The following is a 23,398-nucleotide window of genomic DNA, read 5'->3' on the forward strand; positions in this document are numbered from 1 at the left end:
GTTGCTTATTCCCTAGACATTCTCCACAGTGTGACATTAAGTCTATACCATCTAAATGAGAATGCTTCTAGTGACTGGTCTGTAAACTACCTGTTGAGGCTGCAAATTGAGAAAGGAGTGCACAGGAATAAGGAATGACTGCTTTTGGTGGACTTCTCTGCACTAGTCCTGAAGCACACGAGTTGGTGTCAAATGTGGTGGCAGAATGCAACTGAAGGTAACTGGAGAATGGGTTGACCCAGAATTTCAACAGACCTCCACGGTTCACTTGAACYAGTGTTAAGAGAGAAGCTGAAGGATTTACAGTGCAGTTACTCCACATGCTTATATTCAGATGACCCTAAGTATTACCCTGACTCTTAGCGTGAACATTGCCTGGTGGWCAGGTCTGAATGCAACATGGAGCTCCTTTAGCAGTCTCTGCTCCTTCCCTACTCTGTCTGCCAAGGAGGAGACATCTCAGCCATCTCGAGCTTCCAGACAGACTGTGGAAGATAATGCAGTGCTACCTAGCTCTATTTCTAAAAYGTCTTCAACTCCCACATGAAGAAATGCAGTTTCATAATTCAGTCCTTGCTGGCCTGGAGAAAATTGTTCACTCGCTGATTTTCCTACTTGGCAATTGCTGTGTGCCCTGTGGCTGTGCAATGGTTAACAGTAATAGTAAAAACGATTATAATTCTTAAATTTAAGGTAACAAAAAGGACAAAGTGTGTCTTCCTAGCTCAAGCTCAAGGGAGTTTTCTAATCATTCAAAATACAGATCAATTTATAGTACTTTCTGGCCTAAGGCATTGTGCTAAAGCCTAACGTTCTCTGTTCCAGTATCACCTCACACAATGTCAAATCGTAACTAGAACAGGGTTCCCCCCAACCAATCCTGTTCAAACCTCATTCAAATCCTTGATTTAAAAATACATTTAAAAGCTTCTTCAATCAATGTGTATTACAGGCAATCCATAAAACCTAACACAATTTTTTAAACTAATGTCTCCAAACAAATAGTACTCTCTAATACCACTGTCTAAGACAGACAAGCGCTAAGGGTTGTTTTGCGGTGGCTCCTGAACTACATATCCCAGAATCCCAGGGGCCACGGCCAAGGGCTGGAGCACCTGGTTTGGCCGGGGCACCGCTGCTGCTGCTGGTCATTGACCATGAGGAGGGCGATCGTGTGCTGGGTAAGTACCGAGGCTCTAGTTTGCTGCGCTGCAGTAAGCAGGCGCCCTTATCTGCAAAGCAGGCTGCCTTTTTTTTATTGTTTCAGGCATTAGACTCTAGTTCCTCTGTCACTGTACGGCAAAAAACACTGCTCCATGTTATATTGCTTTTTGTCTCCAGAGTCGGTGCCCTAGTTCAGAGGGGATTCCAGAAATGACTAAGCTTCAAGATGCCTTTGTCATTAATGTTTAAGTTGTAAGGGAAAAACATTAATATGAAACCAGCTCAGAAGCATTTCTGTTAAATAAGCAAAGACTTTCTACAGGAGTAATGTCATTTCATGTATTTTTTGGTATATGTGCATACACTATATCCAAACTGTCCTAAGTTTTCTGTCTGCTTCAATGTGTTTTCCTCTCCAGGAGGCTATTCATKAACAACTAATAGAAAATAGCAAGGAAGGTCATTTTGAACGAATACATGACTTGTCTGCCAGGAGGTTGGTGGACTATATTCCAGAAATTGGTTAGTTGCAACATCTTAAAAAAGGGGGGGAGGGGTGGAGAGGAGGAATAACTTACCTTACCCCAGCACTTTGAAGAGGAAAATAGTAACCTTTGTATATTTTTAACCACCAAAACCAAGATGGTTTGGRATTGTCTTCACAGCTGGGCAGAGAGAGTGAGGAGTTTGTAGTTTCAAAAATGAACTTGCCAAGGTTATGTAATGTGCGACTAGGTAGGAGTGATTCTGCAGCTGGAAATTATTACTCATGATACAAGTCTGAAATTTTTTGGTAGCCTGTGTGGATGGGTTGAAAGACCATATGGTCATGCGACATCCAAGTCTGTACTCTATGAATCCCCCAGTTGAGATCGTCCAATGATCATATGCATCATCCAGGAAATTTTGCTTTTACATTCTTCTGAAAAAGAAAAAATCAAAGAGACAATGTTGAGCAGGATGTGCTAGGGCTTCCAGTGATCCTGAAATCCTTCTGTTCCTGGTTTAAATGATACGTGGTATCAGAGATTCTCCCTTCAGTCTTATTGGTGGGTCAGGTGTTACTCTGCTCCATAGCGTTTAGTGTGATCTTCTTAAAATCATCTGGGCGTTTGCATCTAACAAATCCCAGCTGTTAGAGTAACTTAAGGTATTGGTGATGCCTTTGATCTTTTATCTCTTTGTGGCAAACTATCAATTCTATGCCTTTTGGTCTTTTTGTACCTACCTCCTAAGTGTGTTAAAGGCTGCTAGAAAGTATTTTGTGTGTTGGTGGTATGAGGGTGGGAAGCAGTTGTTCTGGAAACCCTTCAATCTAGTTACATGACTGTAGCTGTTGCAAGGGGCCTGACAAATGATGGATGATATCATTTGAATCTTTCAGGATGCCAGTACCAAAAAAAGGATCCAAATACCACAGATATCAGTATTTAGCTGGACAAGACATCAGGATTACAGGGGGAGTATGGGCATTTCCCTCCCATCCTGCCTTTACACCCTCCCTTGCCCCCAGTTTACCTTTTCTCATTAGGAGGCCAGGGCATGTGTCTGGAGAAATCTGCTGGCAACTACAGCACAAGCGCTCTCCTTCTCCTGCCCTTTGATAAATGGGACTCACAACCCCTTTCACTTTACTTACTTGCCCCGAGGACCCAGAGGTCCCCTTTGGCATCGTATGAATAGAATGCGGGATATCATTGAATATCATTAAGCAAATTTTTGTCAGGTGCAACTAATGAGCCCCTAATGAACTAGATATTTTAAAAATAATGCTGCAAGCTACTCTGGTACATGCCTGTGTACAGGGAAAGACTTTCAAAAGCACCCAAGTGAGAAAGAAAGTGTAGATGAGTGGGCCACTCCACTGCAAATGTTAGCGACAGATGGCTGCTTTGACAATCCTGACTAGATGATAAAGAAGTATATTTTAATGCCTACAAACCACAAATAAACACAAAAAAAGTGCCTCCAAGGAACATTTGGACTGAACCTTATTGATCACACAAAATTATTAGCAAATCGGGAATTACAAGCTCTTAAAAAAAGAAAGGATAAACCTAGAATAAATATTCTACTAACTTGAGGTGGAGGGAGACAGGTATGAGGACTTGTGAGAGCTATTAGTGGTGAACTTAATATTGCAGTGATTCCTGTCCCTGAGAAATTAAAAGAAGAACCCCGATGAGATGTTGCAAGCTCCCCTAAAAGCAAGCACTTCTCATGCCTAATAACGTAGGCACAGACTAAATGCTGCAAAACCAAACTGACTTTGATGTATAGGGTGGGACGAGTTAGCCACAGATAGATGGACAAAAATAGTGMAAATGAGTGATGATGAGCTATTATGAGTTGCAAATTTTAAGATAAGGATGTAATACAGTATTTGTAAAACAATAATTGAGGCCCACTTGAGAGCTCAAGTGAATTACATTGTATTAACAGAGTTCAAGAAAAATAAATGGCATAAAACCTCACAGTATGATAAACAGCTATCTCAATGGGCTAGTTGTGACAAATCACCATTATGGGTAATTATTTACTGGCAGTTAAAGGCARTAGTTGCTTCAGAGGTGTCTAGCTTCCAGATTCTATAAACTTGGTATTTGCTTATAAAACAAGCAAATAACATTGATGGTTAAAGTTATTCTTACTGCAACAGGTGAACTGGATCGGACAGTCTGTGTTGTAAGAAGTTATGTTAAAAGACAGAGGAATTTCATAAGAAAAGAGCACAGAGAATAATTTCTAAAGTAGAGGATATAGGCAGAGGTTTACYGTATGAAAAAGAACAATGTTGCAGATAATTTTTTCCTGTAACAAGCCCTTCCATTCCCCACCAGAACCCCCTCAAACTACTACAGATCCTAAAATCTAAAGAGCTATGAGTTGTTGACAGCTGTTAAGTCTGGAGAGTTTTTGATTGAAATAACAGAGCAAGACAGTTGTAAATTTACTTAAAGAAGACATTGGATCGGTATCAACAGAGAAATGTGTTCAATAATCTCTATGCAAGGCCATGTTAAAAGTGATTCAGACTGGATGAAGAAGAAAATTACATCACCATATTAAATTACCCACCCATGACATCTTTACTTTTTTTTGGAAGCATGTTTTTTCTAAAACTTTTTTCTCCAAATTTCTTACTGGTGGAGGGGGAAAAATGTTCATTTTCCCATTTCATCTTTTCAAGGAAGATCACACAAACAGGCTTACAATGTTGAGTACTAGTTGAATTTCATTGCAAATAGCAGGTTTTCTAAAAACAGACAAAGAAGAGGCAATGTAATTGCAATTCATTATGCTGATATATCAGTCACGAGTTTAGATTATTTGAATACCATCAGGCTCTCCATGGGAACAGAAATTTAAGCCTGAAATCCTCAGCCTTCTATATGTGTGATTCATATKGTTGCTGTTGCATGGATTCCTTATTGTAAAACTCAAAAGTCACGTTTTTATCTTTTGGTCTTCAGACAAAGCTGATCAAGAAAGTACTATCAGGAATTGCAGTGCCACATCTCATCAGTGGTCCCCCCACTTCTGTGTTCTCTGTCTGACCTGGGTTGTTTCACAATTTGTACAAGACTTCCTGAATCCATGCTGCTTCATTACGCACAACACAGTCATTTCTGCRTCAAAACAAACAAATTCACAGTTTTAAGACACCTAACAGCAGCATAGTGTTGGGCAATGACTGATTTATGTGCGTGAGATTTTTTTTTTTTCCCACCCAGCACAAACCAGACTCTAGGTTTCTGAATCAGAAGACCTGATTCTGCTCCCATTGTGCTGATTTTAACCTGATGGAAGGCCCTTGTCTTTAAAGCAGGCTGTGCTCATGTATGCAAGGGAAAGAGCTGGTTTATACTCAGAATGGCTATGTGGGATGAAATTGATGGAAGAAAAAAAATCTGACAGTAAGAAATTTGTTTGAATCAAGAAAAATCTGTAATAATATTCAGAAGGTCAGCAAACAGAGCTCAGTTGTATGAAAATATACCTTGGATACTGTAAAAACAGAATACTGCTGAGACCTGCATAGGCTATTCAATATATCCCTTCTYGGAAAGTTACTTACCAGGGTAGTCCAGATACTTCTTAGAGGCCATCTACATTCTAGGATCCCAAACTAATGAAAAAATTAATGTGACTTAAGAATAAAATCAAATATCATACAGAATTTTTATGTTCAAGCAGGACTATCATCATGCCCAGGAGAAGTGAAGTTACTGACATTATCTAGCAGCACATTGCTCAACTTGCAGTTATTTCACTTTATTTATGCGTATGCAGACTGCRTGAAGTAAACTGATCAAATTTTCTTTCTAGGAAGTTATTTTTTAGAAATAGGTTGTAGCTTAGAAAATTAGGAAGTCTTATAAAAGTAATTCCATCTTGGAAGTTGAATATTTAACAGCCCCAAATGGAATAAGTATGCATACATTAAATAAAGGTAATAATTCTGTTGCCCATTTTTTTWAATTTTTTCTTTTTGATAAATATCACCCTTAGGTGTGCCTCTGTAACTGAGAAAATAATTTGGTTCACTGATTGTATTATCAAACTAAATGATTTTTACAAAGATGCTGTGGCTATTAAAAATGTCTTAGCAAAACACAAAGCTATGTTTATGGAATGCATTAGCATTCATGACTGATAATGCAAATGTGAATTATGTCACAGTGCACTCAATATACCATCTGCTCCAAAAAGAAAACAGCTGTTGGTAAATGTAAACTGCAGAGCTTACGTGGTATGCAATATGTTCAGATACTGTATGGAATAAATAAATTGGATGTTGACAATCTATTGTATAAGAAGCATCCAGCTACTTTCTTGAGTTGGAAAAAGGAAGAGCTCAGCTGCAAATATTTTTGAGATGGTGGAGGAAATTATTGTGCCATGTCCCATCCAGATGGCTTTTGCTGAAGCCAGTGACTGACAAGCTGCTGTAGTTATCACCTGCAGTTATGAGCCACTTTAACATAGCATGGACATAKATGAATGTGTTCCTCTCTATGGCAGAAGTTTCTGTGCTTGAATTTTCATGACRGTGATGACACTGCAATTTGTGATGTTGTTGAAAATGACTGGAATGGGATGTATTTTCTTGCTTAAAGAGTAAAAATCATGAAACATGAATGTTCATAAGTATGAAAAAGAATGTTTCATCTTTTAATAATGATAAATAGCATCAGTACATCTTCATCTGTATATCTTCAATGTGTTGCACTAATATAAAAAAATTTATAAAGTGTGTGAAAAAATGGGCAGTAGTTTTAGAATACAAAGGGCCATGCCAGCTTGTTGAATTTAATGCTTTTTTCCTTCTAATTTAGAATATCCAGTTTTCAGATTCATTTGTTCAATTGATTTTTAAGCACTTACACAAAAAAGTTCATTCCTTTACAATTGTGTGGGAGAGCTCTGGCAGAGGTGAAAGTCTCAGGGGACATCACTGTTCTGCAGCCATATGTTGCCCTAGAGAAGGTGGCACCAACAGTACTTCAGAAATTTCTTTGACATTCATCCATCCATTCTTTCTCAGCTCATGGAAAGCACAAAGTGGTAAACCTGTTAAATATGCAGAAATGTATATTTAAATGTATATTTAAAAATGCAGAAAACTTAAAAAAAAATCAGGAATTTTGTTTCAGTTTAAACTTTTTTTTTTAAACATTGTGAGGAGGAATTTACTATAATCTGTTGCTAAATAAGTCAAGCTAACTTGATGGTGATGGTTTGCATGTTTTGCTTACTTAAGCATCTAAGACTGCTAATGTTTATTTGCCTGGGAATAAAAGACATTCTGTAATAGGTACAATGCTGGTGTTCCTCCATTGTTGAGTAATCCAGAATATTTGTGAACCCCTGCTCAGAACGGAATATTTGGACTTCTGTAATTTTCCTCTGCAAAAACCCTTTTATGCTTTCAAGCTCAGTCTCCACATAACCTTCAAACAGCTTTTAAGCATTTTACTCCACTGTCCTCCTTGCATGTCACTGTTTTTGGTTTGTTTTTGTTTTTTTCAGCTTTCCAGCATGTTCACATTTATTTTCAGGCCGCCAGTAGCAATGGAAGAATGTTGCAGACAAAATATGTTTAAACTATTTGTTCAAATCAAACTCATGAGTTGACTGTTTGTGGTACTCCTGATACCTGTGGTACTCCTGATTCCATTTATGCATTATCTGAGAGAGCTTTTTATTCTTAAGGATGCCAGTTGAAGCGAGTCTCACAAATCTTTGTGCCATCATGAATTGTTAGTATTAGTCTAACAGCAGATTTAATCACCTGTAACAGAACTGATTGACCAAACAYGGGATGAAAAGCCTTTTCTAAAAATACCAAAAAAAAAAAAAAAGCAGCAAATTGTTTTCTTAAAAACCATGTGTTAGATTATTTCCAAATATTGCTAGATTGTAGGAAGTACATCCTATGGATTTTTTTTTCCCCCCACAATAGTAAAAAGGGATCAATGTGTGGACAAAATTATTTGCTACCTRTAGTTGCTCAGCTGTACATCCTGGGCTCTAAGGAGAGTCCCTACTTTTAGCTCATTATCTGTGACACAATTATTGTGCCACACATCTTCTCTTAGTGGTTCCAGCTTTAAGTATTATTTTTGAGGCAATTTCCTGGGACTTGGGGTTTATTCTGTATAGTCCCTCCCTTTTAAAAAAACTGGGGCTGAGATATTTATTTCAGGTCTCCTGTGTACAAACAGAGATTAACTGTTGAACATAAATGGTTTACARAATGTCCAAGCAGACACAGGTAGCAGTGTTTTTGATAAACTCAAATTTGTCAGCAAACAGATCAGGAAATATGGCGAGGTTTACAGCTATCTTGCTGGAAGAAATAAAAGCATAGACCAGGATATCAATATCCGGATAACAAGAGTGGTCTATCTTTCTTAGATGAAATAAAGTTAAGTTGATAGAATGGACATGAGCCTTAAATATCAATTGCCAGACTAGAAGTTCTCTTTTCTTTTTCATACCTGGACTGAATGTTAGATATAGGAATGGCTATGCCCTAAAGCGAAAAATAACAGCTAAACARCTGTCAGCCAGTAAGAATAGCCTGCTTTTTTTTTTGTCAAATTTAGATGCAAAATGTTACAACACATCCAATAGCAGAGATCAGACAAACAGTGTAAGAACAATAAAAATGCCTGAGGGACAGAAGGTGTTGAAGAAAGATATAGCTGAGTATCAGCATCCATTTAGGGATGCACACACACTGCCAAAGAATTTGGCCTCTAAGTGCCAGCATATAGATTAGGAATGGTGCTGGGCCAAGGATGAAATGCTCTGAGGGATGTCAGAGCTGAGCTTATGCTCTGTAAGAAAGAAAAACCCCACAACAGCCCAAGGTCACAAACTGACCACCAGTCTGCAAATTACAGCTAGACAAGACTAATATAGGCACTGTAGGAGAAAGATGGTACTTTAAATCTTATTAGAGTCCTATGGTGCAGTGATGACTGAAGGAACACAAAGAAGTGCATAAGCAGTTGAAAGTATTTTTAAATTTTTTTATGTACGCTCAGTCACATAATTCTGAAATAATTCATAGCAGATCTAAGGAGCTATTTGGATGCAAAGGAGAACTAGTTAAAAGCTTACAAGATAAAGGAGACTTCTTAACGGAACAGTTGTGTCAACAGCAAATAAAAGCAAAATGTCAGTCAACAAAATGTGAAGAGACAAATATTATAAAGGTATAGGAGAGTAATCAGCTATAATTTTTTATAAATGATTACTGCAATATTTCAGCTTGAAAAAAATTAAAACTGTAACTGTAAAAACAATAGTTTTTATATCACTTAATATATGTTGTCTTCTGTAAATCTGGGGGCCTTCTTAAACAGGTGCTTACATTTGGCAGCAGACATGGAAGTGTGTGAGCAGTTGTTGGTGACTGCAGTGGAGATGCAAAATAGAACCCGATCCTTGTGAATTTGTAGAGTCTGTTAGAAATCTTGTTTGGCAGCCTTTAAAATAATGGAGAATAGTCTGAGAAAACCGACAGGGCAGTGAAATCTAAGAAGCAAAGGGGATTTGGGGAGTGAGGCAGTAATAGCAGTCACAAGAAGCTGGTCTCTCCTGGGAGAGAGCGCAGGTGCTGGCAGTTGACAGGCCAAGATAAAGGACTGTCTTATATGCCTGACGGCAATGGAAAAAGGACATGGAAAAGCTGAAGGAACATAAGTTTGAAAAATAATGCTTTAGTAAGGCCCAAAAAGAGCAAGTTGCTATAAAGCTAAATACATAGGAAAAAGTGTTAAGTAAATGAAAGGCACATAAGGAATCAAAGCCATGGCTGTGATTCTCCAGATCCCACTTCACCAAGTGGGCAGCCTGTCCTTTGCATAGGCATGACAACGGGGGGGTTCTCATCCGTTATAGGATCAGATTTAGGTATGTCCTAGATTGTTATGTCTCTGCTAGTTAAGCTCCTCCTACGTCATCACAAAAATCCTTCTCTTTTCTGAATCTTTTTTAAGATAAAAATGCCACACTGCAGAGTTAAAATAGATCTGAGGCTCATAAAAGCCCTCCATAGCAAATACCAGTTTCAGTGGTTAAAATGGGATCAGAAAAACTAATAAGCATTATGCAATTTACCTCTACTTATGGCGAATGATTTTCTGTAGCTTTCATGTTAGTTACATTCTGCAGTTGAAAATGCTGCATTATTTATAACATGTATAAAACTTGATTCTTTAAGGTTTGTGAAGAGCTTTTTTTATTAAAATGATCTGGCAGCATGTTGTGTTTCTTGATGTCACACCAACAGCAAACACTAAAGTCAGGTGTGCTGCTACCTACCTTGTCTTGTATCAAGAGCATATCTAGGATTAATAGTGATTTTTCAGAGGATCGTAGTTTTAAAGGATATTGGATATTTAAAATGTGGAAGATGGCAGGATGATTAGCTTTTATTTGTAAAACTTTTAGAGCTAAGAATGTAACATAAATAATACAGTGTTATTTTCAACTGGTGGAAAAACAGAGCAATAGCAGTTGCAGCAGAACATCAGCTCCTGTTTATCACCAAGGTATTTTGGAGGAACTGTGTTACTGTGGTGAAAACAATTATATCGCACACAGATTCAAATTGGACACTTGATATACCCAGTAAAAATTACCTTTTTGTGAGTTATTTGACATTCTAAATATTGGAAATACCGTATGGGTATTTCATTTCCTTAAACATTGCCATTTTCAAAGAAGTATTTAATATGAAATATCTGTTTGGTTTTCTTATTGCTAGAACTCAAAAGATGGCCAGCTTATGGATTAGATGCTGGTTACAGTGCCCCACCTCACCCTGGTATCTTAAAGTCTGCAAAATACCTTCCAGCTCAATATGCACTGATGATCCTAGAGTGGGTCTAATGCAGGGAGGAGAACTGGAAGCTGTGATAGTGATGAGAGGCAGTTACCAGTAAGAGGAGAGAAGCTGCCTGGAAACAGCTGAAGCAAAGGTCTGGAAGGAGGAATGAGAGATTGTAAGGTGTGGGGGTAGGTTAAAATAGGAAGCTGAGAGAAATAGAGGTAACATAGCACATTTTGCAGTGTTTCTCGATTTCTGTTCCTCTTGTGTATACTAGTCCTAGTAGTGTTGCATTCATCTGCCCCTTAGTGRCTCCCTAAAAATCCATGTGGTCTGATCAGCTAAAAAATGTAGAAGCTTCTGATTTATATCTTTCTAATGATTTACAGCTTCTGGTTCTGTGTTACCAATCTTTGTTCCCCTCTTCAAAGGCTTTGCTACAGTGATGGTTTTGTGTTCCTAATAGTTCTGCAGAGCCAGTTTCTCTGTTAAACTGATTCTGCTGAGGACAGTAGAATGATGCTAGTAGAGAATTTGGCCCAAAGAGCAACCTGTGTTACACARTTTTTGAGTATTTAAAATCCATTGCATTGGCTGCTTCAAAGGAACTTTCTGTCAGTACTGTGTAACAACTGCTGCAGGAACAAAAAGCCAAGGGTTGCCCTCGTGAAAAGTTCCAAATTCACCAATCCTTTTACTGTAAGATTAAGGTATTTGTCCCCTGACACTTTTAATGGGTTAAAATATCAAAGTTATGAGCAAGCGTGAGCTTTTTTTTATCCCCCAGAATTTGTTTTGTTCTTGTAGAAAGGCCTCCTGAGAGGTTACTAGATTCCACTTATGGAAGTCAGATGAAAGTCTAGCTGGGTTCTATGTGTGGCTAACACAGGTGAAGAATATTAACTAAYGTATTATCTTAAAAGGATGAGCAGTCTCGGCAAGTGATGTCCCAAACACCTGAATCGCCATGAATTAAATCCTACACTGGAGTTTTCTGTGAGACAAAAGGATTCTAGTTTTCCCTCTCAAAAATACTTYTGATGCCCAGAGGAGAAATATACACAGGCCATGAAGACAACTTTGACCACGCTGTGTGTTCTTGGTTCACGAATCCATCTCCACTGGGATGAGTATGGACATATCCAAACTCTGAGTAGCTTCAAACAGCTGACACTTCTTTAAAACATCCCACGATAATGTTCCTCCCTAACCTCCTCCTAGGGAAAAATATGCTTGCCCACTAATGGCACAGTGAATATTCAGACTTGAATTAGTTTAAGGTCTGTGACAGCTTTGAAGGCTAAAAGCTTGTGGAGTATCAGGGTTAGAAATGGATGACTGCAAGACTCCTGGGACTTTCCCATTTCCAGTGGTAACCAACGTTTGTTTTTTGTCTCTGATCCATAGCGAGGTATTGAATAAAACATGAAAATGGTCTTAGATTAAAAGATTTTCTGATCTTTAACATATTATTTAGTATTTTTATTCATGAAACCTCTATGTTCAGAGTTACCAGACAAACAGAACATGGATTTTGCAGGTGAAGAGATTGAAAAAAATGGAATGAAGTATTCCATTGAACAGTGGTTTAAAAAAAAATTAAAGTTTTTACAAATTCCAGTATAGTCTTACAAACTGTTTATTCCAAATAAGTACTCAGGACAACAGCTTTATGATTTTTCCAGATTTATGAATTTCTCATTTCTCACTTAGGTTCTGGAGCACAATTCTATATTTGCTCAATATGTTGCTATGCCTATCACTTCTACCACAGATCCCGGCACCTTAATCCTACAAATTTGGAATTTCCTACATAATATTGAAAAACAGTATTTTTAATTCTTGTTTCTTGGCATGTAGAGGATCTATTCTAGTTATTTTGAAGTTCCTTATGAAAACTAGTCATAACTACTTAACTGTTTTCTCTCCTCTCTAATCCGTACTGGTATCAGGAATATAAAATATACAGATAAGTTGATGTACGCACTAAGAGCTAAAAGGAACAGGAAGGGTCCTATCAAGTCTGTAGAGTTCTTGAATAACCCTGATTTCCTGCACAACTTGTTCATTCTTTGCTCCTTGCAGGTGCTACAGATGGAACTTTGTCTCTTCTTGCAATTGGTATCTGGGCTTCCTGGAGCAAATTTTCGTATTGCTGGAGATAATTTAGTTCAGCAAGTTTCAAAGTGGCTTTAATTGCTCGTTTTCTGAAATTAACCAGCTAGATTTCTCATAGTGAGATAGGGAATTATTCTTCATCGATTAGTGAACAGCTTTCTTTGTATGACATTACCTAATACACTATGCCAAAGCCACTGCTGCATGAGTAAGTGCCTTGAATATATAGCATGCCTAGCAAGACAATAATTGGCAGTGAGAATCTGTTACTTAGTGATTGCTAGTATTTAAAACTTTTTTAGAAAGAACAGTGCATGTCAAGAACACCAGGCACGTCTGTCATTTCACCTTTCATGTGGTATGAGAAGTAGGGCTGTGAGAAACATGTTGGGGGCATGGCATCAATGTACGCTAGAATCTTTTGGATAGGGAAGTGGTATAAAAGACAGGAAAGTTACAGACTGGAAAGATCTTGGTTACATTCTTTGGGTTATTCTAGGCCATGAAATTCCTGGGCTGTTAGTGAACAGCAACTACACTGTAATTTCTATGAAATTAGTAAGTAGAGCAGTTATTTCTTGGCCTTCTTACAGACTGTGCTCAGATATACTGAGAATTATTAAAATGAATGCATCATCAGTATAATCCTAAAAATAACAAAATAACAGAATCAGCGTCTTTTTTTTAAGTACAACATAAAACAGAGTAAAAAGCAAACCACTGCCAACTGCATAAATATGTAGAAGACTTATCTTTGTAAATATTTAAATAAACATTAAAGTGACCTTCCCAGTTTTGTACATAGTGCAAATTGGAAGGATTATGGTTCTAAAACTGCTGCTTTTTCAGTTCTGTAATCAATGCAGGGATAGAATGGGCTTTATTTTTAAAGAGGATTCACTCAAGTGAATTGTCTGTTTTCATGGTTCTGTAAGACATAAATTGRATGCTTTCTAATGCATTTTTAAGGAAAAGTATCATTTATTTGCAGATATATACCACGGGGAGCTAAGTAAACCTGGGAATTTTTTTGTACATTTTTTGGCTTGGTAGCAAATAGTCCTTGTTGAAAAGAATTGTGTTTCACCATTCCCCCTTTCTCCCGGACCGATAAACTGATCAGATAGTCAGCATCTGCAATGGACGCTGACCTTTGCATGGTTGTATCTTAGCCAAGGTCACACATCACCATGCTGACTTAGAAGCAGGCCATGGACTGTGTCACTCTTTGCTCCTTTTTTCTGCCACAGCAAGATGAAATAATCTGTGCCCATGCTATGTGTCTATCCATGTTTCACTGCTGTGTGTGGGAAAAGCTTTGCAGAAGCTATGCTTTCTCCATGATGCTGCTAGACTGTGCCAAGCAGCCAGGAGTTATACTAGACATTCTGTATGTGAGGAAATATCCCCACACAGCTATTTTACACAGGGTCCCTGTTGGACACACACATTTWCTGTAAAGAATGTATTTTTTTAGCCTACTTTGGAAGTGAATTAGACTCAAACACAAAAAGACAAACTTACAGAAGCACAGAATTGGTTTCACATGCAGCCAGTGAGAAAGAGCTGTTGTTCTTTAAACTCGCACCAAATTTATTTTACAAATGCTTTCTGATATAAATGAGTCCTAAAACTAAAACTTTCAAGGAGCATGAACACAATACAAAATAGTGAGGAACAGTTGAAAAGCAGATAAATAAAATGATTCAATTTGATACTGCTGTTTTACCAAAAACATTAAAAAAAATCCACATAAACAATTGCTAGASTATTGTTTTGCTTTAAAAATGTATTTTTTATCTTGTGATTCATGTTTCCCACCAGGTGTGGGATGTGCTGTTCAGTGATGAGAGAAGTAAATATGACCAGGGTTGCAAGATGTGCTGGTACTACATTCTACCTTCAGTTCTTCCAGCCCCTAGCAATGGGGATATTTCTCCTTGTTTTGGTGCCCTTTCTGCCCTACTCTGCCAAATATCTGAATGAGACCATGGAACATGCCTAAAACATTAGTATTGGGCATATAGTCAATATATGAGTATATGATTTTCTTTTTTCTGAAAGTAGCACTGGCTAATCCTGTTGATTATTGAGAATGGGGACTCCTTGGAATACACTTAAATGAGAGATGACAATATACCATAGAGCTACCCCCAATCTTCCACTCCTTGCTCACATTTCATTACAGTGAACTCTGGTAAAGCAAGACCCTTGAGAGTAATGTTTTTACAGTCTCATTACTATCTAGTGCATTAGAGCATGGCAAAAACATAGCTTAATGTAACATATATCCTTTTATAGTGAATGATCACTTGGCAGCATTGGTTATTTTAAAATTTAAGGCCTTTAAACTAAGCTTCACCATCTGTTYTGCCTTCTAATTATAACTGCAAAAGAACATAATTCACAAGTATATCATAAAAGAGGATAATGTAATTGATTAAATGATATTGCTGTGTGTATGTGTATTTGGTTATTCAGCCCCTCTCTTTTCCTTTTTAGCTCATAAATCAGTCAGAATGCACTGAACAGTGACTTTTTGCTGGCAAACATACAAGTGATGTACTCTCTCACATTGGGGGGCGGCAATGAATTGATGCTAATGATGGATGGAAGAGAATACCAGAGAGGTACAAATACTGTCCAACATTAAGTGTGTATGCTTCAGTTCTTTGAACAAGTTGGACCAACTTATTCTCTTGCAGTACTTCAGCACATAAGGACCTACTTAGCAACTGCCTTACACTAAATAAAGAGCAAGGAAGAATTTGCTTGCGGAAGTGGAGTTTGACAGTCTGCATATAACCTTTTGCATGACACTACAATATGTGTGCATTGCTGTGAATGGAAATATTGGAGCTTTGTTTTGGAATGTCATCCAGGTGCTTGCATTACCTTCCAAGATGCTGAAACGAATTACATTTCTATTACATGCTAAGGTTAAGTTCAACTTGTCTTGGGCGCTAGAAAAAGGGGGAAAAAAGTGCTTGTACAGTAACAACTAGGAAAAAAGGAAGATCAACAGTAAGTGAGAAGGAAAAAATATTTTATATGTGTTACTGAAAACAACTAGTAAAAATAGCAAATTAACTGAGTTCACAGACTTCAGACAATAATAAAACTTGGAGAACAGCATAGCCTTTACAGTATTTAATTCCCTTATCACTAGAGAGTTTAAGTGAACCCATAGAAAACTCTGGGTGGGAACTGATACCTAGCCCAAAGTCTCTCTTGATGAGAGCTTACTGAGGCAGGATGAAGTAGAAATTTGAAGTGCCTATGACAAAGCTCTAATAAAATGTAGCTTCCCTCAGTGTCATCTGTTTGAAGATGAAGTTATGTATTAACTGCACTTTCATTTCATTTTTGATGTTTGTGCAGTAACTTTTCTATCTTCATGTATTTTAAGTATGTGTATTTTGCTACAGTGTCCTAAGTGTGTGCATAAAAGCGCACTGCACGATAATGCATTTGTCAGAACAGATTACAGAAAATAATCAYGCTGAAATCTGTTTTGAAAGATGCTTAAAATTAAGCAGAAAAAAATTTCATCCCAAATTTTTAGCAGCTAGATTTTTCAGTACCAGTCTATCCATTAGATTCCATTTATGCTGTAACTTCTGTGGTTCTCAAGCATTTTTAGCATACTTCCTCCCAAACAGCTCTTCTCTGTTATTACCTTTGTCCCCTGATTTAAGAGATAAGGAGAGAGTGACATTAATGTATATTTAATCGAGATCATTACTTCTGCAGTTTGGCCTCAATTTTCTTCCAAGACTATAGAACACACCCTAGCCATGTCTTGTCACATCTTTTGCTCTTTCTCTAATGTCTCCTTCCCTCATTCTGACAGGTAATTTAGAAAGCTTGTCACATACCTTCCTTGGATTTGATTCCACTGGATGTGAATGGATTGAAAGATGGAATGTAGTGGAACAAAACAATCTGTAGCATGTCTGAATATTTTTATAAATCTTTAAGAACATTTGTTTTGACTTTGCAAGGATTTCCTGAGTATTGGCGATGCAATCCAGGTAGAGGACAAACATGAGTTTGCCAGGAGATAACACATGGCTGAAAAAAGATTTTTTTTTTTATATTGCTGTATACTACTTTTTTATTTCACTAATATACAAAAACCTTATTCTTAACATATATTTGCTTGGAGGTACAATGTATGTATGAGGGAGTTTTAAAAAGCAGATAAAGATGAAACATGGTGAAGTTTAAAACCCCTGCTAAATCTCTAAATGAGTACATAACAAACTCTTTGCTATAATGCCAATATCTCTGTTAGTTGTGATTTCATCTGCCAGGGTGTATTGCTCAGAACAGCAGACAAAACTGGCAGGTCCCAAACTTGGCACCTAAATAAATCAATAAAACCTATAAATTAGGCCCTAATACTTCACCTTACAATGTATGGACATATGCAAAGTCTCATTTATTTCACAGGGCTGAGCCAGGGCACTTGCGGGTGGATGGGAGGACCAAGCACAGATTGTAAATGGCAGGATTGGAGCCTCAGGACTGGAGCCAAAGCCACTTGGATCAGTGGGAATTCGTATGCCAGCTTTCAGTGGATGGTTAATTGGTCCCTGAATCACTTATTCTGAAAGCTGAACAGATATTTCTTAATCCATCCAACCTGTTGTTCATGAATATGTAATTTTTGCAACTAGACAGTTCTCTGCCATTGGAATACTGGCAYGTCTTGAAATCAGCTTCACAAAAGAAACTCTGTATTACCTGAAACCAGAAAATACCTAATTGTACTGAGTTCAGAGCAGGTTGTTATTTTTGGGGTACACTAAGGTAGCTCAAGTTGATGAACTGTTTATGTTTGCTGCTAAAATGTGCATAGTCTCCCAGAGGTCAATGGCAAGGGAGCAGTTTTCTAGCAAAAAGGGAATTATACCATCTGAGAGGCAGACCTCCCATCTAGTAGTAGGTGATCTGTATACGCAAGATCTAATTTATCTGCTTTTTCCCCACTTCTTCCAAGCCTCCATTCACCTTTCACACCGTCTCTGTTCTGCTGTTACACTAGAATCAGAGCTTAATTTTAAAAATCGTATTTTCCTCTTTGGTTTGAAACTGGGCAAAGAAATTTTTTTCCTTGTGTATTACACTCAATATTTGAAAATTTGGGGAGGTCCAGAAAAGAAATTTCCAAGGGTTCAGTATATTTAAAAAAAAAAAAGAGAGAGCGATTAATTCTTTTTCTAGTGCAATGATTTAATATGGCAGATCTTTTTCAGTTTTTCTGTTACCAAAGATCATTCTTCCTTACTTTCCAATACGGAACAACCACAGAGATACTGACTCAGCCTGACACTGTAAGTAGTAGGCACTATTTAAACTATAATATAAATGATTTTGAGATACGAGGTCAGTTGCAGAAAGACTGTAAGAGACACTCTTAGCAGGGATGAGAAATTGTTCAGTAGATGACTCTAATTTATGTGGCTATCTGTGGAACAGAGCTGTTCTGGCCAGCTGCCCAAATTCACTTAATCACATGCTTAAGTTTAATTAGACTTTACAGACTGGCAGGTTATAAAGCTGAAAGGGGCTACGGGGGGGGGGGGTAGAACTTTCCTGAACAAATTCCCGTTTCAAGCACAAATGTCTCTTCAGTCACGGAGCTGCTTGTTGGTTGGTTGTGGGCTCCCGTGGCGGCTTGTGCCTCAGGCCGGGGGCTCGTGTGGCAGCTTGGGGGTCGTGTGGGCCTGGTGGGACCCGCCGTTGTTTTCGGAGGAGAAACAAATGCCATCCGCTGTGCTCTTCAACTGCCCCGCAGCCGCCTGCCCCTCCTGCCTGCTAGGAGGGGATTAACCTGCCCAGAAGGTACTTCTCTTCTTTGTCCCCCCGCCACCTCAGGAATTAGGATTTTAAAAACCCACCATCCGTCCGTGAGCAGCCCGGCTGCCTGGAGCCGTTGGGCCACGTGACGCGGCGTGCGGAGCTGGCCGGGAGGGTGAGCAGCTCCTGTCAGGGCGCYGGCGGCCATGATGAGTGTGATCGAGGAGCTGTCGCTTGCGTTAAAACAACTGTAATACTTTTGTTTGATCCTTTTTTTTTTTTTTCCTTCTTCTTAGGATATAGTTTAGTGTATGGTTTGTTCCCCCATCCTCCACCAAATCTCCTCTTCCCTCATCATTACTGCAAAATTTTGGATTAGGAAGTGGCTGTCGATCACTTCTTAGAAAAGGCAGAGGTGTTTTAGATCTGATGGCAGGGGCTGCCGCATCCCTCCCTTGGATCCGGGTTGCTCCCACGGCAGCACAGAGCCGCTAACCTCCTCCTTCGGGGGAAGCTTTCCAGACYGAGGTGCGCTGGTTATTTTGAGGGGCTGCAAAAAGAACACGGTTCTGGCCCTCTGCCTCTTGCCAAGAGAAAACAACAAAACACGTGGGCAGCCAACGGGGTGCCATGTGCTAGGTTGCCTGTTGATAGTCACACTTGCCGTAGTTACCAGAAGGAAGTCTCAAATAACTGTTAACAAATGGTTAACTTCCAGTGGCAACCAGCGTGGGTATTTGGAAATCTAACGGCCGGCACTAAAGGCAGTGTAATTGCCGTACTGAGAGCTCCCCGCGCCTCACTGCTTCCACTTGGAAGTATGCAAGTTCATCGTTAATTGAAAAGGGTACTCATTTTTAGCACGAAGAAATCTGTAAAAATGGAATGAGCTGATCTGAGGGAAAAAAAGAAAAGAACAAGAAATAGAGAGCTCGGTTAACAAAATGAAAGAACAGTATTTCTCTTTTTTTCCACATAGGCAATGAGTAATAGAATGTAATTTTTTATTTTGCGTGCTTGTACTTACCATTACATTCAGGAGAAAATTGTCTCATTCAGGCTTAAAATGGCTGTGGTTACAGTCTGTGCTGTGTCTGTACTTGAACCTCATAAACATTTATACTGTGCTACTAAGGTCAGCAGAACTCAGCTGTAGCTTAAAGTTCGATGGGGTCATGCTGGCCAGTTTCTGAGTTTGATAATATACGAATAACCTTCTTAGACTAATACTAATTAACTTTGTACAGTTTCTCCTGTAAATTATTTTCTGAGCCTCTTAGGGTTGCTCTCAGCCAATTGCATCCATGGCAAAAGGTTAATTGTTTGTGAAAGACAAAGAAAAGGGCACTGCTGGGACTCCCAGTAGAAATTAGGAAAATAATAAAGTCTTTCACTGGGAATTCACCGGYTTCATGTGTGATGTGCCAACTGCAAAATTTCTTCTGTAATATTCTAATATATATCTTCAAGAGCAATATTTGACAGAGTGTGAATGAATATAAAGTAATGGCATAGATTGCTGCTTTGGTCAGAAATCTGGCTAGCAATTGATGTTGTGATCATTGAAGCTGGTCTGTTTTGAGAGGGATATATATATATATAAAAAWATATATATAAAATATATATTTCCTATTCTGTTCAAGGTATGCTGGTTTGCTCAAAATAAGTCTGCAGAATACGGGGAAAACAGTACTGTACGATACATACATGGTAACTACTGTCAGAAAAATAGGGATTGCATAATTGTGGTGTGAAGTATTTTGGGGACACATCATTACCAGAAGAGGCATGAATGAATCATGCCAATTGCACCCAACAGATGCTAAAAGAAACTTGCATGTGATGCCACACAATGATGTTATTTAGAGCTTATTTAGAGCATATGTATGATGAAGAGTTTATAGACAAGTCTTCATTTAAAATGTGTTTAAAGTTTGTAATGTATTCTTTCCTTTTCTGACTTCCTTATAAAGAAACTCATCTACAGAGGGGTTGGTTGGGGAATTCTGAAAATCAAATAAAAATTATTCCAAAYGTTGTGTAAAAGAGAGAGAAGTACAGAAATAATGTGACCTTGTCAAGAAATTATTTCTTTTCCTTCCTCCTTCACTTAAATTACTTTCCTCTGCTCAAGGAAGAGTTGTTTCCTTCTCTCTCATGCTACCGAATGGGCATGTATTTCCTCCTCAGGTTGGTCTTTTAGAGTTGATTTTGTAAACAAAGCTTAGTTAMTAGAAGGGGGTCAGGATTTCTGTGGGTGAGTCTTGCTTGTGTTAAGACTTTACACATGGGGGAAAAAAGGGTGGAAAATTATTTCTTTCTGGTTTTCAATGGTAGGTTTTTGGAATCTAGAATTCTAGAACATTGTGGTTTTATGTTATTTGTATTTATACATACTGTTCTGTAAAAATAACTAACACTGCGAACCCCAGTGTTTAGTCTGAAAAGTGTAAAGTGTAACAAAWATCAGAAAAAAAATTAATTTCCACTAACAAAATTGATAAGGGTAAGGAAATATGCTCAAATGCTAGAAAGTGAGCACATGGGAAACCTGATGGTGAAAGTAAGGTAGAGGTAAAATTCTGAGCTTTTCATGCTGAAGGATTTGTTGATAATTTGGTTTTGCTTAGCTGAAATGATCGAGCAGGTTAAAACCTGGGCCCTAACTGATATTTGAGGAACGGTGTATATTTATTTTATAATAGATCATGTAAAGAAATGGTATCGTTGATGTCGGCCTGGTTTCTTGCATGTTTGGTTATACGCTATACTTGTCTCTGTACAGCTTAGCACTGATTCAGTTTCTTGGGCATCTGTGTATAATCACGTCCTGGGTGAAATGTCAGCTTCACTGAATCCAAGCGGGTGTTTTGTCATTTTCAAGCATTTCATGCTTGTATTTATTTACTTCTTACTAATGCTGATCAAGCACGACAAGGTAAGTGGTTTATAATGGAAAATTCCTCTTTCTCTTTGCAGTTACAATTTCCAGCTGCTTGCAGATTCTCTAAATTGGTGGACATGGCATTTCGAAGTACGATATGGCAGCAAATCCTCCCCTCACCATCAACAGTAGAACCTCCCAGCAAAACTGAACCAGCAACGCTGACAACTAGTAGAACTTGCATTGATTCTAAAGCATCTTAATATGTGAGTAACTTTTGAGTAGACATTATTATCCCTGGTGTGCAGATGCAGAAAATGAAGTGTAGAGTAGCGTGATCTATTTAAAAATAAAAAAAGTTTTTTCACATAGATCTTTTACACAGTTCTTCCTTGTTTGGAAGAAAATGAATCATTGATAAGCTCGAGCCAGTGGAGAGAAGCTGCAAAAATAATGATTTTTACTGAAAATTTGACAAGGAGTCATGTCATACCAGTCTGAATTGATCTGAATTGACACTGACAAAGGAATTAGTTTCTGGATAAGGTTTCAGTTGATAAACTGATTAAGAGAGAGAATGTGAACCAAAATGAGGGAACCTTTTAGGATCTAGAATGGGCTGGCTGATTTTGAGGGCATTATGTGTACAAGCCCCAGTCTGAAAAGCAATTTTACCTCTTAAGTTTAGTGATTATTTTCCATGCTGGAGCTCAATAAATGATGCTTCTATTACTATATGTTCTGAAGCTTACTTCTCACTGTATGAGAAAGCATAATGTTTTCAGGAATGAGGGATCATCTGAATGTCATTACAGCATATTTAGAATTCTCWCAGAAAAAGCTGGGGAAAAAATCACTTCTTAAGGAAATAATATCTACCAACTACTCACTGGAGCTGAAGGTTGGGGTCTTTGGTAATTTGGATCTGTGGAGTCATTAAATGGAGGGGAGATTGACCAGAGGGTTAGTTTTGGTCCCATATAAATATAAAGGAAATATATAATAATGGTTGCAGTGCAACCAGTCATGATTGCCAGTGCAACTGGTCATGACTGCCGTGCATTTCTTTTATAGTCAGTTTTATGCAGGAGATCAAAACCAAAATAGACCTCTGTGACATGTTGTTACACTTGAGACTGGATTTAAATTTTTCTACAGCCCTCTGTTGAAACATTCAGGTTACACAGAAATAATGAATTTGGCAAACTGACAGCACTTGGCCTTTTTGGCAAATGGGTATCAGTCACACAGTTGTTTTCTTGTCTTCTGCAGACAGGTCTGACTGAGGAAGCATTACGTTGGCAGGTGTGCTCAGCTACCACTCTTTTGAGATTTGGTGTGTCAAAAACATTAAGCTTTGGAGTAGAATACAGGTTGTACGATAATACAGTGTTTTGATTTTTGGCATGTAAATTTACACAGCTTGGCAGGGGCTAAAACAGAAGAGAAGGAAAAAGGTGCATGTGAATACCTTGGAGGAAGAAGTCCTGCAGAAATCTGCAAACATGGATATGTGGTGACTTATGCAGTAAAGATGATTTCTGTAGAAGTCAAAGGCAGAATAAGCAAAAATTGATGATAAAGGATTCCGGTATCCAGCTATTACTACTCTGAAAGATTAGGCAAACACAAATGTGTCATTAAGAACACTTGCTTCATCTAGGTTTTTTTATTGTTCTTAATGATGGATTGCTGACATACTAAAGCTTTCAGCTCTTTGCTTCATAGTTAGCTCTGAAAATTCCAAATACACCAGAAACATGAAGCCCACAAATTTGTTGTCTTTTAAAAAAATGTTTTGTTTTGGGTTGTTAGGAGGGTGGACTTCTGCAACTTGGTACCATTTTGCTTTAGTCTGTTTTTCGCTCTAGTTTCTCACATGTTCCTTGGGTCCAATAGAAGCAAGCCTAGAAGTTTTTAGTCCTTTTGATAATTTTATATCTACTGATAATCAGGTGTTTGTTTACTGTGGAGAAGAGTGAATTGTTATATTCCATTATCATAGAGACATAATTTTCTTTTTCTGCTATTGGAGAACAAAAATATGAATGTATGAACTACCTTCTTTAATACTACTTATT

Source organism: Apteryx rowi, unplaced genomic scaffold, assembly GCF_003343035.1.
Source record: "Apteryx rowi isolate R43461 unplaced genomic scaffold, aptRow1 scaffold_188, whole genome shotgun sequence".
NCBI classification, from domain to species: domain Eukaryota; kingdom Metazoa; phylum Chordata; class Aves; order Apterygiformes; family Apterygidae; genus Apteryx; species Apteryx rowi.